We start from the raw sequence: 22,368 nt of genomic DNA, 5'->3' as shown, positions 1-22,368 counted from the left end.
CAACCACAGCCTCCCAGACACTGTTCAGAGAGGTGTACTGTTTTCCCTCCTTGTAAATCTCACATTTGATGATGGACCACAGGTTCTCAATGGGGTTCAGATCAGGTGAACAAGGAGGCCATGTCATTAGATTTTCTTCTTTTATACCCTTTCTTGCCAGCCACGCTGTGGAGTACTTGGACGCGTGTGATGGAGCATTGTCCTGCATGAAAATCATGTTTTTCTTGAAGGATGCAGACTTCTTCCTGTACCACTGCTTGAAGAAGGTGTCTTCCAGAAACTGGCAGTAGGACTGGGAGTTGAGCTTGACTCCATCCTCAACCCGAAAAGGCCCCACAAGCTCATCTTTGATGATACCAGCCAAAACCAGTACTCCACCTCCACCTTGCTGGCGTCTGAGTTGGACTGGAGCTCTCTGCCCTTTACCAATCCAGCCACGGGCCCATCCATCTGGCCCATCAAGACTCACTCTCATTTCATCAGTCCATAAAACCTTAGAAAAATCAGTCTTGAGATATTTCTTGGCCCAGTCTTGACGTTTCAGCTTGTGTGTCTTGTTCAGTGGTGGTCGTCTTTCAGCATTTCTTACCTTGGCCATGTCTCTGAGTATTGCACACCTTGTGCTTTTGGGCACTCCAGTGATGTTGCAGCTCTGAAATATGGCCAAACTGGTGGCAAGTGGCATCTTGGCAGCTGCACGCTTGACTTTTCTCAGTTCATGGGCAGTTATTTTGCGCCTTGGTTTTTCCACACGCTTCTTGCGACCCTGTCGACTATTTTGAATGAAACGCTTGATTGTTCGATGATCACGCTTCAGAAGCTTTGCAATTTTAAGAGTGCTGCATCCCTCAGCAAGATATCTCACTATTTTTTACTTTTCTGAGCCTGTCAAGTCCTTCTTTTGACCCATTTTGCCAAAGGAAAGGAAGTTGCCTAATAATTATGCACACCTGATATAGGGTGTTGATGTCATTAGACCACACCCCTTCTCATTACAGAGATGCACATCACCTAATATGCTTAATTGGTAGTAGGCTTTCGAGCCTATACAGCTTGGAGTAAGACAGCATGCATAAAGAGGATGATGTGGTCAAAATACTCATTTGCCTAATAATTCTGCACTCCCTGTATAACAGTATCAAATATATATAGAAATTTAAATGTAATAATATAAATTCTATATGAAGAACATAGGAATATAAATCATCAATTAGTGATGTAATTGGTGCTTTAGATATTACAATTTCTTTGTGTAGGATCATTTTAAAGTTTGCCACCACTGATGCCATTGATGATGTCATAAGTTATGTCACTATTGATGTAATTGATGATGTCATAACAATGTCATGTGGGATGTAATCAGTGGTGTCATTGATGATGTCATGCAAAATACCCACAGCATGGGACAGTTTAAGTTTGGAATTTCCTTGCTTTTTTAACATTTGATTGAAAGCTTAAACTCTAGACATTACATTTTTAAGGGACAGGGCTCTGGTCTGGTAGCGCGAGCGAGCTACATTCAGTTCAAAGTGATTAAACTGCACGCCAGTGAAGCGCTTTTGAAACCCAAGACCCAATCAGAAGTGCCTGGAGAGGAAACTATGTAAGTGCAACTTTGATAGAAAAAAAATCTCTCAAACCTTTTGATTTTGAAAGCTGCCACTAAGATAATGTTATATAATTCTGTACTAGGTGCAGAATTATATAACATTATTTTTTTGAATTTACTGTCCCTTTAATATAGTCAATGAATTTATAAACTTATACAGCAAAAGTTACCATAACTAATATGATTGCTAATATTCAGTCTTTATAGCAGATACTGTTTCAATGTCTTCTAACTGGTAAAAGGGTCCTACAAAACAGAGGAATTCAAAATCTAGAGAAGACAGATGAGAACTAGGAGACCACTTTGGGCCCAAACTAAAGGTTAAACCTTTATTTTATACTTTTATATAATTACTAACTTAGATAAAGTGCTAGTTTTAACAAGATCATGCAAAAATAGGGGAAGTTACACTTAAATATAAGTTAATTAAAAGCAGACTTTAATGAATAGGATACAAGTCCTATATAACTATAATGGATAAAGCATGGTAAAATGTGAACTAACAAGAATAAGAGCTGTAAGTAGAAAAATAATAGGAGTAGTTCCCTTAGGGAAACTGAATCTAGTTTCAAAACCGTTAACTTAGAATTATAAACGTTACATGTGTGAGAAAGCTAAGGAAGCTGATATAAAACACTTCGGGGCATATGTATCAAGCTCTGTATGGAGCTTGATGCCCCGTGTTTCTGGCAAGCCTGCAGGCTCGCCAGAAACAGCTGTTATGAAGCAGCGGTCACAAAGACCGCTGCTCCATAACCTGTCCGCCTGCTCTGAGCAGGCGGACAGACATCGCCGGAAATCAACCCGATCTGCAGGGGGCGGCGTTGTCTGCAGGGGGCGCCGTTGCACCAACAGCTCTTGTGAGCTGCTGGTGCAATGCTGAATACGGCGAGTGTATTGTTCGCCGTATTCAGCGATGTCTGTCGGTCCGACAGACATTGATAACTAGGGGCCTTCCAATAAACTTACTGGATCTATGTAGCTAAACAACAAACCAGAGGAAATATGTAGCACTTTATATAGTTTACAATATAATATCCATATGTCTCTACATAAAGGGAAGGTGAAAAACACATACAGGCTTTATTATTAAATAAATAGAAGTGTGGATGAGTGGATGAGTTTTAACTAGCATAATAATGAAGTGTATACAGGGATTCTAAAGTTTATGTACTAAACATTTTAAAACAGAGTTAACTAGAAATAACAAATATTAAAATTATTAGTTGCAACCTCTCAGAGATACTCATTTTCTCCTCTTCAGGGAATAAGAAATAAGGGCACTTATACAAGAAAGCTGCATATACATCGCTGGTAATATAATAAAATGCTAACTACATTTGAGGGTGGCAATATTTATTTTATACCCCACTCTGCAAAAAATGTTTTATATGGGCATAAGAGACTCCGCCCTCTCGACAGCAGAGCCACCACTCAATATAAAAGCTATAAGAAATATATAAGCTGCAGAGTGTGGAACGACGGCAGTTAAATTATAAGTGGTATACCAGACATAAATATATATGTGTGTAAGAACCAGGATGTATGGTGTATAGTTAAAATAGGGTAGACCATTAACAGAATAGAATGACAAAACATAATAAGCAATAGGTCTGATATATTTTAGTTATAGCATGAAATTTATAGTTATAGCATAAACTATAAGCTATAAATTATAAGTTCCCCCATTTCACAAGTACTTTTAAATAAATAAAAGAAAAAATCAATTAAAATAATACTTTTGCAGTAATTTATATAAAACAATGTACCACTGTTTAAAGATTCAAAGATAGTAACAATGAAAAACATTGAACATTTCTTTAACATGTTTCTATTAGAAATATCACAAATACACACTGTATATTTAGGTTGTTAAAACAAAGTTCATAAAATATATTTGGTACTATGAGTACATCTCCGTCCATTTGGCCCAAGGAGTTAAAGGGGTTTGAAACCTAAAAAAAAATATTTTGTGATTCAGAAAAAGCATACAGTTTTAACCAAAGAATAGCATGGGAAAAAAGGAAATGTGATAATATAGAAGTAAATTGGAAACTATTTTAATAGTGTATATTTGTATGTATATATACAAATATACATTCAAATATATATACAGTATTATTGAGGGAACCATGAATGCCAACATGTACTGTGACATACTGAAGCAGAGCATGATCTCCTCCCTTCAGTGACTGGGCCACAGGGCAGTATTATGACATGATAACGACCCCAAACACACCTCCAAGACGACCACTGCCTTGCTAAAGAAGCTGAGGGTAAAGATGGTAGACTGGCCAAGCATGTCTCCAGACCTAAACCCTATTGAGTATCTGTGGGCCATCATCAAACGGAAGGTGGGGGAGCGCAAGGTCTCTAACATCCAACAGCTCCTTGATGTTGTCATGGAGGAGTGAAAGAGGACTCCAGTGGCAACCTGTGAAGCTCTGGTGAACTCCATGCTCAAGAGGGTTAAGGCAGTGCTGGAAAATAATGGTGGCCATACAAAATATTGACACTTTGGGCCCAATTTGAACATTTCCACTTAGGGATGTACTCACTTTTGTTGCCAACGGTTTAGACATTAATGGCTGTGTGTTGAGTTATTTTGAAGGGACAGCAAATTTACTCTGTTATACAGGCTGTACACTAATTACTTTACATTGTAGCAAAGTGTTGTTTCTTCAGTGTTGTCACATGAAAAGATATAATAAAATATTTACAAAAATGTGAGGGGTGTACTCACTTTTGTGAGATACTGTTTATTGTACATCTGAATCACAAAGGAAAATTTTTGAGTTTCATATCCCTTTAAATCTTCACAGACACTCACTAGACACCACCATCAGCTCTAAGCTTGAATACTGATGCACGTGCCCACACAGCATATGTGCATATGCTGTTTAAAAAACATTATTAACTTTTACTAGAAGCAAGCTAATGGAAGTATTTTGCAAAAATGCTTTACAAAATAAACTGAAATGTGCCATTACACATTTTAGTTTTGAACTTTCTCTCCCCACTTCAATTCACTTAAAGGGATACTAAACCCATGAAATTTTAAGCAACTTTCTAATTTACTCCTTTTATCTAATTTTATTTGTTCCTTAAATATCAGTATTTGAAAAGCAAGAATGTAAGCTTAGCATCTGGGCATTTCTGGTTCAGAACCTGGGTTGCACTTGCTGTTTGGTGGCTAAATGTAGCCACCAATAAGCAAGCGCTATCCAGGGTGCTGAACCTAAAATGGACCAGCTCCTAAGCTTTACATTCCTGCTTTTCAAATAAAGACAGCAAGAGAATGAATAAATTTGATAATAGGAGTAAATTAGAAAGTTGCTTAAAATTGCATGCTCTATCTGAATTATGAAAGAATAAATTTGGATTTAGTATCCCTTTAAATACATTATATAGAAAATAAAATAAACAATAAAGAACGTGTTTTTTTTTTTGTTTTTTTTTATTGCAAACTAAATTGATCTTCTTTGTACTGGTTGTACTTGCTAAAATAATAATAATAAACTACTAATAGGTAAAAGAAAAGTCTTAAGTTAAAAACAAATATTAAGAAATACAATAAAAAAGTGATCATTATGAGAACGCTGTCAGTAATTATGTAGATTAATTTTCATTTATTTTACTAACCCTTAATCATTGAAAATGCATTTGAATCTAGCACAAGCATTGTTGTTTCTTTAGAAGGAATAGCATTGTCAAGTGCGCAGTTTATTATTTTTATTAAAAACAAAACAAACACACAAAAAAAGAATAGAACTGTTTATTTTAAATTAGAAAAAATTTCTTTCACAGAAAATTAGCAACAAAAGGGCATCTTTTCAATTTGTATGTTTGTTTTTTAACATGTTAAACTTTTTAGTGGGTCATGGCAATTTGTTCTAGAAAACTGGTAATTTAATTGGGAATTTGCAGCAGCTGTGGGAGACTTTTACATTTAAAATAACTTTATTAACACACATTCACATTTCCATATAATAATAATAATAATAATTTTTATGTACTAATGGAGCTGCTAAAATAAACATATTTAACTGCTTCTAGAAACACTACCTATACTGTGGGCTAGATTTACCAAAGGCTAGGCGAACTCTTTATGTGCCTCGCCTGTAACTGCGCCCCAGCTAGCCTCTGGAGAAACGCACATGTGCGACTGAATTTATAAAAAAATAGACGTAATTTTGTGCAGGCGAGCTGGGGCATAATAATGATAAATTTTGCCTGTCGGAAACAGCATTTACTCTCTATTTACTCTCTATTTATCACAGTACATCCCTATAAATTTTTACGCCGCCATGTTTTGGTTATTAAAAAAACGTTTTTTAAGTTAATATTTAGCTTATATTTATATTATATAAAGTTTCTGTGCTGTTTTTGCCATATATTGATAATTTAAGATTGCAAAAATAAATAAATCAATATATCGATATATATATATATATATATATATATATATATAAAACTGTTGGTACCCATATGCGCCAGGGGAAGCGCAAATTTCTGGCAATAACAGTCTCTTCTTGGCGCTGAACCTTTGAAAAATTAGTTAAAAGAAGAAAGTACTGCATCACAAGATGTAAAAGCATGTATTATAATGGTGTTCACCTCAGTCTGCATGGCGAAATATTCAACACGCAATTGAAGCCGAAATTGCAGTTCCCGATGGGCGCAAAGCAATGATAAATAAGAAACTGGGTGTATTTGTAGGTTGGGCTGTTAAATTACGCCTTTTACTAATGTATATTGTTGCACTCGGGAGCGCGCCTGTGCGCCTAGGCGAATGCAAGTGGAGTGCGAAGAAGTTTCTTTCAGATTTGCGCAATTATAGACGCAGAGTGCTGTGATGAATATGACGATCAGGTCGTATGCGCTATTTTGGACAGGATTAAAGGAGAATGGCTTTGATAAATCTAGCTTTGTGTGTTTCAAAAATAAAAATTTAGATTCAAATTTACATAGCTGATAAAATAATTGCACTTTATTAAACATAATTTCTAATTAGCAGAAAAAAAGTGCAATCTACTGGTGTGCTCTCTTTTCTCTTGAAATGGTGCTCTTATAGATCAATATATAGAACAATTCAAGTAAATATAATAGGAACAGTGAACCAGAATAAACAATTTGTGCTCTGGAAGGATTTTTCTATTCACGAAACTATATACAATAACAATAAGGCAATACACATTCCCAATAGACAAAACATTAAGACATCTATGTACCAATATTTTAAAGCATTTGTGCAGAATCTTCTGCTACTCTAAGGTTAATATGCAAGTTACATAATCTAAATTACACCTAAAATAACTTTGTCACAAATTGGGATGTCCCCTTTCCTATGCAAAGTCTGAGGAGTCATTGCAGATACTAGGGACATTATGAGCATTGATTTTGATGCAATCCAATATCTCAGCCCCTAGACCCGTTATAGAAAGACAAGAGCCTCTCATTTGAAAGAAGGGAGTCTGTAAGATGCAAGTGACTGCCATAGAAATATCAATAACCTACAGCAGCACTTGGAGGAGGAGGTATTAATGAAGCACCTCTGTACCCATTTGTGCTAGAGGGACAATTGACCCCTCACTTAAAATAGCAGAAGACTGTGTTTTAAATGAGGAGTCATTTGTTCCCCTAGAATGCAACTGATCAAAAGCCCCAACTTAAATCAATTAAGTTTTAGTGATTGGAGAGGCAGCTACAGAGACACTATCACCCTCTTTGTTTTAATTATAGGTATGAGACCACCTCTTCTAAATGAAAGGTCATACCCCTCTAATTTCCAGGTGGTCTCTCCACAAAAATACTGCACAACCTGAAAGATACCAGTAAAGGGCAGTACGGTAGGTCACACAATGGCCACTCCCAGGTATTAGGCTCCAATGTATCTGTCTGCCTGCCTGCCTGCCTATGATCAATCTATCTATCATCTATCTATCTATCTATCTATCTATCTATCAATCTATCTATCTATCTATCTATCTATCTATCTATCTATCTTTACTACTGAACAGTGATTGTATAATCTTAGCTGCAAGTAAAAACAATTAAATAATTGTAATACTAATAAAACACAAAAATAAACACATTTACTTTGAATATACTTCCAGAACAAAATGTTCTATCTTTGACATCTAGTAACACACAAAGAACAGTGGTATTAGTCCTTTGGCTATGGATAACATACATAGAGCAGTAACGTGATAGCCAATAGTGATGTCGCGAACCTAAAATTTTCGGTTCGCGAACCGCGGACTCGAACTTCCGGTATTGTTCGCGAACGCGCGAACCGCCATTGAATTCAATAGGCAGGCGAACTTTAAAACCTACAAGGACTCTTTCTGGCCACAATAGTGATGGAAAAGTTGTTTCCAGGGTCCTAACACCTGGACTGTTGCATGCTGGAGGGGGATCCTTGGCAAAACTCCCATGGAAAATTACATAGTTGATGCAGAGTCTGCTTTTAAGCCATAATGGGTCTAAATCAACTAACATTCCCAAAGTGGCTGTCTCAAAACATCCCGGACAGAAGATAGATTGATAGTGATAGATAGGATAGATAGATATACATAGATTGATAGTTAGATAGAATCGATAGAAGAGAAATAGATATATTTGTTAGATATATAATTACCCTAATAAATTCTAATAATCAAACATGCGTTCTTGGACCCAACTAGCTTGTGTCAATTAGTACTTTTCTTAGCACTTTAATCCCTGTTCCCCCCCCCCCTATCGTGGGAGTTCTATATGGCCTGCCAGATTACCCTGAAAAATTATAATAATAAGACATGTGGTCTGCTACCTATTTTAACGAGGTTGTGTTTTAAGTACTACCATTCTTAGCACTTTAATCTCTGTAACTCCCCCTATTTGGTGAGGTCTATACAGCCTGGATGATTACCCATACAAAATCTGCTCTTGGTCTGCGACCCATGGTAACTATGTTGTGTTAATTAGTAATGTCCTTCGCATTTTAATAGCTGTTACTCATACTCACCCTATCGGTGGAGGTCTATATGGCCTGCATGATTACCCTTACAAAATATAACAACCAAACATATGTTCTGGGACCCATGGTAAGTAGGTTGTGTTATGTAGTACTGTTCTTTGCATTTTCATACCTGTTACAACACCAAATGGTGGCAGGTCTATCTGGCCTTCATGATTAGCTGCACCCAAACCCAAAAAAAAGCTGAGTGTTCTTAGACTAACACACATGGCTAACTCTGTTGTTTCAATTAGTACTATTCTTAGCACTTTCATCCCTGTTACGGGCGGTCTACATGGCCATCATGATTAGCCGAACAAAATACTACAATCCAACCTTTGCTCAGTCTTCATAGGCCCTTCATTGTCTGTATTTTGATAGTACAGTTCTTATTATTTTTATAGCTGATACAACACCGAATGTTGTCAGCTCTATATGGCCTGCATGATTAGCTGCACCCAATACAAAAATAAATCCAAGCGGTCTTGGATTAACACCCATGGCTAACTCTGTTGTTTCAAGTAGTACTATTCTTAGCACTTTCATCTCATCATCCCTGTTACTTCCAGGACTCTCGGTGGTGGTGGTCTACATGGCCATCATGATTAGCCTAACCAAATACTACAATCCAACCTTGGCCCAGTCTTCCTAAGGCCCTTCATAGGCTGTATTTTGGTAGTACTGTTCTTATTAGTTTAATAGCTGATATGACACCGAATGTTGTCATCTCTATATGGCCTGCATGAATAGCCGCACCCAAAGCCCAAAAAAAGCCAAGCGGTTTTGCACTAACACCCATGGCTAACTCTGTTGTTTCAAGTTCTACTATTCTTAGCTCTTTCATCTCATCATCCCTGTTACTTCCAGGACTCTCAGTGGTGGTGGTCTACATGGCCATCATGATTAGCCTAACCAAATACTACAATCCAACCTTGGCTCAGTCTTCCTAAGGCCCTTCATTGGCTGTATTTTGGTAGTACTGTTCTTATTAGTTTAATAGCTGATACGATACGGAATGTTGTCAGCTCTATATGGCCTGCATGAATAGCCGCACCCAAAGCCCAAAAAAAGCCAAGCGGTTTTGCACTAACACCCATGGCTAACTCTGTTGTTTCAAGTTCTACTATTCTTAGCTCTTTCATCTCATCATCCCTGTTACTTCCAGGACTCTCGGTGGTGGTGGTCTACATGGCCATCATGATTAGCCTAACCAAATACTACAATCCAACCTTGGCTCAGTCTTCCTAAGGCCCTTCATTGGCTGTATTTTGGTAGTACTGTTCTTATTACTATGGTGGTCTACATGGCCATCATGATTAGCCTAACCAAATACTACAATCCAACCTTGGCTCAGTCTTCCTAAGGCCCTTCATTGGCTGTATTTTGGTAGTACTGTTCTTATTAGTTTAATAGCTGATACGACACCGAATGTTGTCAGCTCTATATGGCCTGCATGAATAGCCGCACCCAAAGCCAAAAAAAAGCCAAGCGGTTTTGCACTAACACCCATGGCTAACTCTGTTGTTTCAAGTTCTACTATTCTTAGCTCTTTCATCTCATCATCCCTGTTACTTCCAGGACTCTCGGTGGTGGTGGTCTACATGGCCATCATGATTAGCCTAACCAAATACTACAATCCAACCTTGGCCCAGTCTTCCTAAGGCCCTTCATTGGCTGTATTTTGGTAGTACTGTTCTTATTAGTTTAATAGCTGATACGACACCGAATGTTGTCAGCTCTATATGGCCTGCATGAATAGCCGCACCCAAAGCCAAAAAAAAGCCAAGCGGTTTTGCACTAACACCCATGGCTGACTCTGTTGTTTCAAGTTCTACTATTCTTAGCTCTTTCATCTCATCATCCCTGTTACTTCCAGGACTCTCGTGGTGGTGGTCTACATGGCCATCATGATTATCCTAACCAAATACTACAATCCAACCTTGGCTCAGTCTTCCTAAGGCCCTTCATTGGCTGTATTTTGGTAGTACTGTCATCCTTTTGAATAAAAGATTACAGTAAAGGCATTAATTTTAGAAACCCACAGATCATTAATTGCAACCGTGAATTTAGAAAAAAAAATTGATTACACAGCCGTGACACTTATTTATGCTCAGGCCTTTTTAATACGAGGGTCCCGGAGCCTCAACCAAAACAACAGCATGAAAGAGGAGATATGTCATCCTTTTGAATAAAAGATTACAGGAAAGGCATTGATTTTAGAAAGCCACAGATCATTATTTGCAACCGTGAATTTAGAAAAAAAATTGATTACACACCCGTCACACTTATTTATGCTCAGGCCTTTTTAATACGAGGGTCCTGGAGCCTCAACCGAAACAACAGCATGAAAGAGGAGATATGTCATCCTTTTGAATAAAAGATTACAGGAAAGGCATTGATTTTAGAAACCCACAGATCATTATTTGCAACCGTGAATTTAGAAAAAAAAATTGATTACACAGCTGTGACACTTATTTATGCTCAGGCCTTTTTAATACGAGGGTCCCGGAGCCTCAACCGAAACAACAGCATGAAAGAGGAGATATGTCATCCTTTTGAATAAAAGATTACAGGAAAGGCATTGATTTTAGAAATCCACAGATCATTATTTGCAACCGTGAAATTAGACAAAAACATTGATTAGACAGCCGTGACACTTATTTATGCTCAGGCCTTTTTAATACGAGGGTCCCGGAGCCTCAACCGAAACAACAGCATGAAAGAGGAGATATGTCATCCTTTTGAATAAAAGATTACAGGAAAGGCATTGATTTTAGAAAGCCACAGATCATTATTTGCAACCTTGAATTTAGAAAAAAAAATTGATTACACACCCGTCACACTTATTTATGCTCAGGCCTTTTTAATACGAGGGTCCTGGAGCCTCAACCGAAACAACAGCATGAAAGAGGAGATATGTCATCCTTTTGAATAAAAGATTACAGGAAAGGCATTGATTTTAGAAACCCACAGATCATTATTTGCAACCGTGAATTTAGAAAAAAAAATTGATTACACAGCCGTGACACTTATTTATGCTCAGGCCTTTTTAATACGAGGGTCCCGGAGCCTCAACCGAAACAACAGCATGAAAGAGGAGATATGTCATCCTTTTGAATAAAAGATTACAGGAAAGGCATTGATTTTAGAAAGCCACAGATCATTATTTGCAACCGTGAATTTAGAAAAAAAAATTGATTACACACCCGTCACACTTATTTATGCTCAGGCCTTTTTAATACGAGGGTCCCGGAGCCTCAACCAAAACAACAGCATGAAAGAGGAGATATGTCATCCTTTTGAATAAAAGATTACAGGAAAGGCATTGATTTTAGAAACCCACAGATCATTATTTGCAACCGTGAATTTCGAAAAAAAAATTGATTACACAGCCGTGACACTTATTTATGCTCAGGCCTTTTTAATACGAGGGTCCCGGAGCCTCAACCGAAACAACAGCATGAAAGAGGAGATATGTCATCCTTTTGAATAAAAGATTACAGGAAAGGCATTGATTTTAGAAAGCCACAGATCATTATTTGCAACTGTGAATTTAGAAAAAAAAATTGATTACACAGCCGTGACACTTATTTATGCTCAGGCCTTTTTAATACGAGGGTCCCGGAGCCTCAACCGAAACAACAGCATGAAAGAGGAGATATGTCATCCTTTTGAATAAAAGATTACAGGAAAGGCATTGATTTTAGAAACCCACAGATCATTATTTGCAACCGTGAATTTAGAAAAAAAAATTGATTACACAGCCGTGACACTTATTTATGCTCAGGCCTTTTTAATACGAGGGTCCCGGAGCCTCAACCGAAACAACAGCATGAAAGAGGAGATATGTCATCCTTTTGAATAAAAGATTACAGGAAAGGCATTGATTTTAGAAACCCACAGATCATTTATATGACCCGTGTAATAGAAAAAAACATTCATTAGATACCGGTTACACTTATTTATCCTCAGGCCTTGTTAATACGAGGGTCCCGGAGCTGCAACTGAAACAACAGCATGAAAGAGGACATATGTCAATCTTTTTGAATTATAGATTACAGGAAAGGCATTGATTTTAGAAACACTGAGATAATTACTTGCAACCGGGAAATCAAAAAAAAAATTGAACAGACACCCAGTACACTTTATTATCCATAGGCCTTTTCAGCAGAGGCTCCAGGACCCTCAACAAAAACAAGAGCAGGGAGCTGGGCATAGGAGTACAATGGAGTGTGACAATAATAATCTGAAGGTGAAGATTGCATAGTTGTGGCATTTTAATTTTGTTATCGTGGGAACTTAGTACTTGCAATGACCTTGCTCTGGTGAATCCATATCGCAAATGTGTTATTTAAGGCACTGTTTGTCTATTTTTTTTGAATATCAGCATTTGTTAAATGAAGCTCAACTTAAGGCTGGTGAGAAACGACCTTTCTTCTGGCTGTTTGCAAATGTTGTGGCTCTGGACAAACATGTGAATAAGGGGCCATCAGCCATATTCTGCACGCAACCCCTTTGATGATTGACGATAAACATGTGTCACCTGCAAGCAGAGCTCGTTACTTCTGTCTAAATCATCTTCCTGGTATGGACAGGCCACTGTTTCCCACAGCAAGTACGAATTTTGAAATACAAGATTGTCTTGAGTATGGTAGGAAACCAAAGTTTATTTAATTCAGTACTATCTATCACCACAAAAAATGAACTTCTTGAAGCAACAAAAATGCCAGCAATTTCATGTGCTTATGGATGACAAGGACGTCATGTCCTTTGGTGCACAGAGATGGAGACGATTTTTGCCCTCCCTGTACACTACCCAGATGTCTCAAACATCACCAGAAACACAATACAGCCACTCTTGTGAAGTTCCTGGTGTTCCGGTAGCCATCTCTTTGCGCTCCTAAAGGAATACTTTATCAGTGTTTTTGTATACATCCGACAACAGCTTCGGAGACTGTGGTGACGCACATGTTATTTACTGTTGTTCCAGCTGTGGCAATATCAATTGGCATGAAAAAGTTAAGATTTGTGGGTTGTGGAGCCTATAGCTGTTAAGGTAGGACGTGTGTTTGAGGAGCTCCAGGTCTTACAAGTTACTTTGGAGTTAGTTTTCAACCTTAATTTAATTTTCTTTTTGGGATTCATAGTCACACTTTCTGGGGCTATCCAAGAGGAGCCTGGTAAAAGCAGTAGTAGTCACCCCTTATATCAACGGGTACGGAGACCTGTTTTTTGCGTTTCCAATATTGCGCCGTACCCCAAACTAATCCTGAATGAAAAAAAAAAAATAACAATTTGGACTAGTGACGCACATTTTATGCACGCTGTGGCAATTGCAATTTGCAATAAAAATAATCTGCTAACAACAACCACTACCTACGACCACACCTGACTCCTGAAGTCATGCTTCAGTTATTAAGTCAAGTCAAAACCAGCAGCAGGAAAGAGGACATATGGCATCCTTTTGAAAAAAATGATTATAGGAAAGGCATTGATTTTAGAAACACAGAGATCATTAGTTGCAACCGTGAAATCACAAAAAACTTTGATTATACACCAAGTACACTTATTTATCCTTAGGCCTTTTTAGCAGAGGCTCCAGGACCCTCCACAAAACCAGCAGCATGAAAGAGGACATATGGCATCCTTTAGAAAATTAGATTACAGGAAAGGCATTGATTTTAGAAACACAGAGATCATTAGTTGCAACCGTGAAATCACAAAAAACTTCGATTATACACCAAGTACACTTATTTATCCTCAGGCCTTTTTAGCAGAGGCTCCAGGACCCTCAACAAAAACAAGAGCAGGGAGGTGGGCATAGGAGTACAATGGAGTGTGACAATAATAATGTGAAGGGGAAGATTGCGGAGTTGTGTCATTTTAATTTTGTTACTGTGGGAAATACTAGCAATGACCTTGCTCTGCTGAATCCATATTGCAAATGTGTTTTTTAAGACACTGTTTGTCTATTTATTGAATATCAGCATTTGGTAATTGAAGCTCAACTTAAGGCTGGTGAGAACCGACCTCTCTTCTGGCTGTTTTCAAATGTTGTTGCTCTGGACAAACATGTGAATAAGGGGCCATCAGCCATATTCTGCACGCAACCCCTTTGATGATTGACGATAAACATGTGTCACCTGCAAGCAGAGCCCGTTACTTCTGTCTAAATCATCTTCCTGCTATGGACAGCCCACTGTTTCCAACAGCAAGTCCGAAGCTTGAACTACAAGATTGTCTTGAGTATGGTAGGAAACCAAAGTTTATTTAATTCAGTACTATCTATCACGACAAAAAATGAACTTCTTGAAGCAACAAAAATGCCAGCAATTTCATGTGCTTATGGATGACAAGGACGTCCTGTCCTGTGGTGCACAGAGATGGAGAGGATTTTTGCCCTCCCTGTACACTACCCAGATGTCTACAACATCACCAGAAACACAAGACAGCCACTTTTGTGAAGTTCCTGGAGTGTTCCGGTAGCCATCTCTTTGCGCCCCAAAAGGAATTCTTTATTGTTGTTTTTGTATACATCCGACAATAGATTCGGAGACTGTGGTGACGCACATGTTAGTTACTGTTATTCCAGCTGTGGCAATATCAATTGGCATTAAAAAGGTAAGATTTGGGTGGGCGGAGCCTATACCTGTTGCGGTAGGACGTGTGTTTGAGGAGCTCCTGGTCTTACAATTTACTTAGGAGTAATTTTTCAACCTTAATTTATTTTTTTTGGGGGATTTATACTCACACTTTCTGGGGCTATCCAAGAGGAGCCTGGTAAAAGCACTAGTAGTCACCCCTTATATCAACGGGTACCGAGACCTGTTTTTTGCCTTTCCAAAATTGCGCCGTACCCCAAACTAATCATGAATGAAAAAAAAATAATTAAAATTTGGACTAGTGACGCACATTTTATGCACGCTGTGGCAATTGCAATTTGCAATAAAAATAATCTGCTAACAACAACCACTACCTACGACCACACCTGACTCCTGAAGTCATGCTTCAGTTATTATGTCAAGTTAAATTATTATTTTTTTTCTTTATTATGCGCAGCAGAGGCTCCAGGACCCTCGACAAAACCAGCAGCAGGAAAGAGGACATATGGCATCCTTTGGAAAAAATGATTATAGGAAAGGCATTGAGTTCAGAAACACAGAGATCATTAGTTGCAAACGGTAAATTGAAAAAAACATTGATTAGACACCCAGTACACTTATTTTTCATTAGGCCTTTTTAATAAGAGGCTCCCGGAGCCTCAACCGAAACAACAGCATCAAAAAGTACATATGGCATCCTTGTGAATAACAGATTACTGGAAAGGCATTGATTTTAGAAACCCGTGGATAATTTTTTGCAAACGTGGAATCTAAAAAAACATAGATTATACACCCAGTACACTTCTTTATCCTTAGGCCTTTTTAGCAGAGGCTCCAGGACCCTCCACAAAACCAGCAGCAGGAAAGAGGACATATGGCATCCTTTTGAAAAAAATGATTATAGGAAAGGCATTGATTTTAGAAACACAGAGATCATTAGTTGCAACCGTGAAATCACAAAAATCTTCGATTACACACCAAGTACACTTATTTATCCTTAGGCCTTTTTAGCAGAGGCTCCAGGACCCTCCACAAAACCAGCAGCATGAAAGAGGACATATGGCATACTTTAGAAAATTAGATTACAGGAAAGGCATTGATTTTAGAAACACAGAGATCATTAGTTGCAACCGTGAAATCTAAAAAAACATAGATTATACACCCAGTACACTTATTTATCCTTAGGCCTTTTTAGAAGAGTGTCCCGGAGCCTCAACAGAAAGAACAGCATGAAAGAGGACATATGGCATCCTTTTGAAAAATAGATTACAGGAAAGGCATTGATTTTTGAAAGACAGAAAAAATAAGATACACATGTGAAATCTAAAAAAACATTGAATAGACACCCAGTACACTTCTTTATCCTTCGGCCTTTTTAGCAGAGGCTCCAGGACACTCAACAAAACCAGCAGTAGGAAAGAGGACATATGGCATCCTTTGTGAAAAAAAGATTATAGGAAAGGCATTGATTTTAGAAACCCGGGGATAATTTGTTGCAACCTTGAATTTGAATAAAAAAATGGTTGGATGGACACCCAGTACAATTCTTTCTCCCTAGGCCTTTTTATAAGAGGGTCCAGGACCCTCAAACAAAACACCAGCAGGAAAGGGGACATATGGCATACTTTTTAACAATACAGTAAGAGTACAGGAAAGGCATTGATTTTAGAAACCCATAGATAATTTTTTGCAAATGTAAATTTGAATCAAAAAAATGATTCGATGGACACCCAGTACACCACTTTCTCCTTAGGCCTTTTTATAAGAGGGTCCTGGACCCTCAAAAAAAAACACCAGCAGGAAAGAGGAAATATGGCATACTTTTGAAAATTAAATTACAGGAAAGGCATTGATTGTAGAAACACAGAGATCAGTTATATGACCCGGGAAATAGAAAAAAAAGATTGATTGGACACCCTGTACACTTCTTTATCCTTAGGCCTTTTTAAAAGAATGTCCCGGAGCCTCAACAGAAAGAACAGCATGAAAGAGGACATATGGCATCCTTTTGAAAAATAGATTACAGGAAAGGCATTGATTTTTGAAAGACAGAAAAAATAAGTTACAACTGTGAAATCTAAAAAAACATTGAATAGACAACCAGTACAATTCTTTATCCTTCGGCCTTTTTAGCAGAGGCTCCAGGACACTCAACAAAACCAGCAGTAGGAAAGAGGACATATGGCATCCTTTGTGAAAAAAAGATTATAGGAAAGGCATTGATTTTAGAAACCCGGGGATAATTTGTTGCAACCGTGAATTTGAATTAAAAAAAATGATTGGATGGACACCAGGTACAATTCTTTATCCATAATGCCTTTTTATAAGAGGGTCCAGGACCCTCAAACAAAAAACCAGCAGGAAAGAGGACATATGGCATACTTTTGAACAATAGAGTACAGGAAAGGCATATATTTTAGAAACCCATAGAATTTTTTTTTAAAATGTAAATTTGAATAAAAAAAATGATTCGATGGACAGCCAGTAACCTCTTTCTCCTTAGACCTTTTTATAAGAGGGTCCTGGACCCTCAAAAAAAAAAACCAGCAGGAAAGAGGACGTATGGCATCCTTTTGAACAATAGAGTACAGGTACAGCATTGATTTTACAAACACAGAGATCATTTTGGTCAATTGTTCAATAGAAAAATAACAATGAGTGGCCAACCAGTACACCTCTTTCTCCTTAGGCCTTTTTATAAGATGGTCCTGGACACTCAAAAAAAACACCAGCAGGAAAGAGGACGTATGGCATCCTTTTGAACAATAGAGTACAGGTACGGCATTGATTTTACAAAACCAGAGATAATTTTGGTCAAATGAGAAATAGAAAATAAAAATGAGTGGACACCCAGTACACCTCTTTCACCTTAGGCCTTTTTATAAGAGTGTCCAGGACCCTCAAACAAAATACCAGCAGGAAAGAGAACATATGGCATACTTTGGAACAATAGAGTACTGGTACGGCATTGATTTGTGAAAACGACAGATAATTGTTTGTAAAAGTGAAATAGCACCAAAAACCATGCTTGGACTCCCACTCCAGGTCGTTCACCTTCAGCTTTTTTATAAGAGGGTCCAGCACCCTCAACAGAAACAACTGCAGGAAACACCACCACATATGCCATCCTTTTGCACAAGCGAGTACAGGTATGGCATCCATTTTAGAAACCAAAAGATAATTGAGAGGAACCAGGAACATTTTTATAAAAACTGGATGGGGCAACCATTACTACAGGTCGTTCTCCTTCAGCCTTTTAATATCATGGGCCAAGACCCGCAACAGGCACAACAGCATGAAACAAAACATATGCCACCCTTTTGCACAATAGAGTACAGGTATGTCATAGATGGAACACGGAGATAATTTAGATCAACCAAGAGACGGATAAAGATGCTTGGTCGGTCCTACTCTTTCAAATTTGTTGCATTTTGCGTTCAATTGAAAAGTCCACCGGATATGAGTGGTGTGTAAAGTTGTACAATTCGTAACAGTTTAATCACTAGTGTTATGTGCCTTATTTTTTTTATTTGAGTTTTGTACCCACAGAGATGCAGCAGAGGCCAGAAAAATTAGGAATGTACAAATGACTGAAACATTGGGGTATTGTTGGAGCAACTGCTGTAGCAGCGGCCAGAAAAATCGATGTTTGTAAAACATTTATAAAGTGCCCTAAAAGCTTGTGGCTTGAACACTAGTTGTTGGCGGATAAGTCAAGCAAGTCCTCCGTCTTTATAACCAAAAAAAAAAGGCCAGCCTGTGTACCAGTTGTAGCCCACAGAGATGCAGCAGAGGCCAGAAAAATTAGGATTGTACAAATGACTGAAACATTGGGGTATTGTTGGAGCAACTGCTGTAGCAGCGGCCAGAAAAATCGATGTTTGTAAAACATTTATAAAGTGCCCTAAAAGCTTGTGGCTTGAACACTAGTTGTTGGCGGATAAGTCAAGCAAGTCCTCCGTCTTTATAACCAAAAAAAAAAGGCCAGCCTGTGTACCAGTTGTAGCCCAAGGCAGCTCATATCATCATCAGTAGTTTTTTATTCAAATGTATCGCCCAATGTCAGTCCCTTCGGGATCCAGCCCTCATTCATTTTTATAAAAGTGAGATAGTCAAGGCTTTTTTGACCTAGGCAACTTCTCTTCTCAGTGACAAAACCTCCTGCTGCACTAAAAGTCCTTTCGGACAGGACACTTGAAGCGGGGCAGGCCAGAAGTTCCATTGCAAATTGGGATAGCTCAGGCCACAAGTCCAGCCTGCACACCCAGTAGTCAAGGGGTCCATCGCTCCTGAGAGTGTCGAGATCCGCAGTTAAAGCTAGGTAGTCTGCTACCTGTCGGTTGAGTCTTTCTCTAAGGCTGGATCCCGAAAGGCTCTGATGGTGCATGGGAGTTAAAAAGGTACGCATGTCCTCCATCAACAAGACGTCAGGAAAGTGCCCGGTCCTTGCCGCCGTGGTCGTGGGAGGAGGAGGATTAATTTCATCTCTTCCCCTGTTACATTCCCGTGGTGCTGTGACATCACCCTTATACGCTGTATAAAGCATAGTTTTTAATTTATTATGAAAATGCTCCATCCTTTCCGACTTGCGGGAATTTGGTAACATTTCAGGCACTTTATGCTTATACCGGGGGTCGAGGAGCGTGTACACCCAGTACAGGTCGTTCTCCTTCAGCTTTTTTATACGAGGGTCCCTCAACAGGCACGACAGCATGAAAGAACCCATTTGAACAAGGTTGGATGCTGAGCTAATCATGTCGCGTTCCTCCTCCTCACTGATCTCACTGATGGTATCTTCTTCCCCCCAGCCACGTACAACACCACGGGTACCAGAGAGGTGACAACAACTAGCACCCTGGGATGACTGTTGTGCTCGGTCTTCCTCCTCCTCATCCTCCCCAAAGCCACATTCCTCCTCTGACTCCTCTTCCTCACAATCCTCTTCCTGCGTTGTCGCAGGTCCAGCAAGCAATGCTAATTCGGCTGTTTGTGGGGGTGATGGACACCACAACTCTTCCTCTTCCTCTTCATGCTCATCTACTGCCTGATCCAGCACTCTTCGCAGGGCACGCTCCAGGAAGAAAACAAATGGTATGATGTCGCTGATGGTGCCTTCGGTGCGACTGACAAGGTTTGTCACCTGCTCAAAAGGACGCATGAGCCTACAGGCATTGCGCATGAGCGTCCAGTAATTTGGCAAAAATATCCCCAGCTCCCCAGAGGCTGTCCTAGCACCCCGGTCATACAAATACTCATTAACAGCTTTTTCTTGTTGGAGCAGGCGGTCAAACATTAGGAGTGTTGAATTCCACCATGTCGGGCTGTCGCAAATCAAGCGCCTCACTGGCAGGTTGTTTCGACGCTGGATATCAGACAAGTGCGCCATGGCCGTGTAGGAATGCCTGAAATGGCCACACACCTTCCTGGCCTGCTTCAGGACGTCCTGTAAGCCTGGGTACTTATGGACAAATCGTTGTACAATCAGATTACACACATGTGCCATGCACGGCACATGTGTCAACTTGCCCAATTTCAATGCCGCCACCAAATTACTTCCATTGTCAGAAACAACCTTGCCAATCTCCAGTCGGTGCGGAGTCAGCCACTGATCCACCTGTGCGTTCAGGGCGGTCAGGAGTGTTGGTGCGGTGTGACTCTCCGCTTTCAGGCAAGTCAACCCCAAGACGGCGTGACACTGCCGTACCCGGGATGTAGCATAGTACCTGGGGAGCTGGGGGGTGCCATAGATGTGGAGCAAGACGCAGAAGTTGAAGAGGACTCAGCCGAGGAAGAGGTTATGGAAGAGGATGGAGTAGGAGGAGTAGAGGAGGTAGCAGCAGGCCTGCCTGCAAGTCGTGGCGGTGTCACCAACTCTTCTGCAGAGCCACGCATTCCATGCTTGTCAGAAGTCAGCAGGTTTACCCAATGCGCAGTGTAGGTGATATACCTGCCCTGACCATGCTTTGCAGACCAGCTATCCATGGTCATATGGACCCTTGCCCCAACGCTGTGTGCCAGACATGCCATAACTTCCTTTCTCACAACAGAGTACAGGTTTGGGATTGCCTTTTGTGAAAAGAAATTTCTGCCAGGTACCTTCCACTGCGGTGTCCCAATAGATACAAATTTTTTGAAAGCATCAGACTCCACCAGCTTGTATGGTAAAAGCTGGCGGGCTAAGAGTTCAGAAAAGCCAGCTGTCAGACGCCGGGCAAGGGGGTGACTTTGAGAAATTGGCTTCTTACGCTCAAACATGTCCTTGACAGACACCTGACTGTGGGCAGATGACCAGGAACTGCTACGTAAGAGAGACTGAGTGGAGGATGGTTGAGAGGGGGCAAGGAGGACAGCACTGGTTGACGTGCCTGAAGATGCTGGAGCAGGAGGAGGAGGGCGGCTTTCACTTTGTGTGCTGCTTCTACTCATGTGTTCTTCCCATCGGCCTTTGTGATGGAAGACCATGTGCCTTCGCAAAGCAGTTGTACCTAGGTGGCTGTTGGACTTCCCACGACTCAGTTTCTTTTGGCACAGGTTGCAAATGGCATCGCTGTTGTCAGAGGCAGACACACAAAAAAAATGCCACACTGCTGAGCTCTGGGAATAACGGCATTCTGGTGGTGGAAACAGCATGCGTTGATGGGCGTCGGCGGGCTGTCTGGCTGACCCCTGGTGACGATGCATGCTGTCTGACTGTGCCACTAGCTCCTTGAGACGACCTCCCCGTGCTTCCAAATCGTCTCCTCCTCCTCCTCTCTGTCTCCCCATCTGAACTTTCCCCCTCTTCTTCTTCTCTTCTAGCAGGCACCCACGTGACATCCACCGACACATCATCATCAACCGCTTCACTTGTATCTGAAACATCAAGAAAGGAAGCAGCAGCGGGTACAACATCACCATCATCATCACACCGTACCTCCATGTCGGTAATGCTGCCTGACTGAGACTGATCACTATTATCTACATCCTCTGTCAATGATGGTTGCGCATCACTCATTTCTTCAAAATGATGTGTCAATAACTCCTGTGACAGATCAAGTGAAGCGGCTGTGGTGCTAGTGTTTGTGGTGGCGACAGGCAGCGGAGTGTCACTGGTCACTTGAGACCTGCCCAAAGCAGAGCTGGACTTAGATGGTGTGTCAAGGTTAGGAGGACTAGCAGCG

Source organism: Bombina bombina, chromosome 4, assembly GCF_027579735.1.
Source record: "Bombina bombina isolate aBomBom1 chromosome 4, aBomBom1.pri, whole genome shotgun sequence".
In the NCBI taxonomy this organism is placed as follows: domain Eukaryota; kingdom Metazoa; phylum Chordata; class Amphibia; order Anura; family Bombinatoridae; genus Bombina; species Bombina bombina.
The sequence above is the reverse complement of the archived record's forward strand: the minus strand, read 5'-3'. Positions refer to the sequence as shown.